This window comes from Babylonia areolata, chromosome 33, assembly GCF_041734735.1.
Source record: "Babylonia areolata isolate BAREFJ2019XMU chromosome 33, ASM4173473v1, whole genome shotgun sequence".
Taxonomy (NCBI): Eukaryota; Metazoa; Mollusca; class Gastropoda; order Neogastropoda; family Buccinidae; genus Babylonia; species Babylonia areolata.
In genome coordinates, this window is record NC_134908.1 from 17,261,283 (window position 1) to 17,263,782 (window position 2,500).

A 2,500-nucleotide genomic window follows, 5' to 3' on the forward strand; every position below is an offset into this window, starting at 1 on the left:
GGGGTGAAACGCTGTTAACGTCGTCTCTTTCGCCGTTCGTATGGAGAGAGTTAACATTGAAGATGGGAATCATCGTTCGTCGCAAACGCGCCATGAACGTCAACATCCGATCGCGCACGCGCGCAGATTCTGCTCCGCGAAGCGAGCTGCAGCAGACGACACTTTACATTTCGATCGACCCGCGTTCGAGCTTGCTTTCTTAGGGTGAATTTTAATTAATTTTCTTTTATCTCTATCAATTTTTCAGTGCCAACTGGGCACTCTCGACAGAAAATTTACGTGCCCGAGCCAACATTTCGTAGCATTTGCACCCGGGCACCCGCTAAATTCGAACTCTGAATACAATACAATACAATACAATGCAACGTGATACAATGTAATGCTACGTAATGCAATACACGACACGACACCACACTACAATGGCCAAGCAATGCCATTAATCACAACCCAACACACTACACGTACTACACCTCACCACCCCTCACCACACCACCCCCACAACATAACACCACACTTCCCCCCATACCACACCACACCAAGCCACACCACCCCACCCCACACCACACCACCCCACCACACACCACACCACACCTCACACCACCCACACCACCCCACCCCACACCACACCACACCTCACACCACCCACAACACCACACCACACCACCCACCACACCACACCTCACACCACCCACAACACCCACCACACACCACACCACACACCACACCACACCTCACACCACCCACAACACCACACCACACCACCCACCACACCACACCTCACACCACCCACAACACCCACCACACACCACACCACACACCACACCACACCTCACACCACCCACAACACCACACCACACCACCCACCACACCACACCTCACACCACCCACAACACCACACCACCCACACCACACCTCACCACCCCTCACCACCCCACACCACCCCACGCCCACAACATAACACCACACCACCCCACCCCACCCCACCCCACACTACACCTCACACCACCCACACCACACAACACCACACCACAACACCACACCACAACACCACACCTCACCACCCCACACCACCCCACACCACACACAATCAATACAACAGATCGAGACGGACTCAGATGAAACGATATGACGTGAAAAGTTGTTCCAGATGTGAGGAGCAGCAAAGAAGAAAGAACGTTCACCACAGGTTCTTGTATTGACACGAGGAAGTTTCAAAAGGTAACAGTCAGAGGAAGAGCGGAGATTTCTTGAGGGAAGTGTTATGAATAAATAAACAAACAATTAGATGAATAGCTAAATAAATAAATAAATAATAATAATAATAATAATAATGGATACTTGTATAGCACACTATCCAGAAATCTGCTCTAGGTACTTTACAAAAACGCTTTTGTTAACATAAAACATTACATCTATATTACATACACACACCAAAATGTGACTACACACACACACACACACACACACACACACGCACACACACACACGCACGCACGCACGCACACACACACACACAGAGCATACATACATTTTAACATACATGTGTGTCTAACAGCTACCCTAACACATACGCAAACATAGGCAGGCACAAACTTACATAAACACACGCACACACAATACACATTCATATACATGCATGTAGTCATGTACATACATAGTCAAGCACAGCTAACGCAAAGGAAGTGGACCTGCCACAATTGAACTTACTGCTGAGGGAAACGGTGAGTTTTGAGACGAGATTTAAAAGATGCGAGGGAATCAGAATGACGGAGGTTATCAGGGAGAAATAAATTAATGATTGAATAATTGATTGAATAATTAAAAAAATAATTAATGATAAAAAATTGAATAAAAAGAGTAGTTAAACGAATAAATAAACAGATAGATGAATAGAAAAACAAACCAATCAAGAAATGAAATAAACTAATGGGAAAAAAAGAAAAAAAGAAAAGAAAAGAAGTTGATAATATTTATCTGTGCTCAAGGGATTGAAAAATGAACTGGTATCAATACTTATACTTTCTCCGCGGTTATCTTCCCCTGAAAAGCCAGTCTTCTTGATGGAAGTGTAATTAATGAACAAACAAACAAGTAAATAAATAGATAAATAGATAATTGATTGAATAATTTAACCAAAAAAAAAAAAATTTATGATAGAATAGAGTAGTTAAATGAATAAATAAACAGATGGATGAATAGAAAAAATAAATAAATAAAATAAACAATTTTTTAACGAAAAAAAAATTGAAAATAAGCTGATAATATTTATCTGTGGTCAAGGGAGGGAAAAATGAACTGGTATCAATACTAATACTTTCTCCGCGGTTATCTTCCCGTGAAAAGCCAGTCTTCTTGATGGAAGTGTAATTAATGAATAAACAAACAAGTAAATAAATAGATAAATAGATAATTGATTGAATAATTAAACCAAAAAAAAAAAAATTATGATAGAATAGAGTAGTTAAATGAATAAATAAACAGATGGATGAATAGAAAAAAT

The 2,500-nt window shown here is 41.4% G+C and overlaps 1 protein-coding gene across 1 annotated transcript in view; it reads right to left on the reverse strand.

Moving 5' to 3' along the window:
• Window positions 1–2,500, reverse strand: part of LOC143276893 (uncharacterized) — a 27,086-nt gene that overhangs the window by 18,787 nt on the left and 5,799 nt on the right. The window lies entirely within an intron of this gene.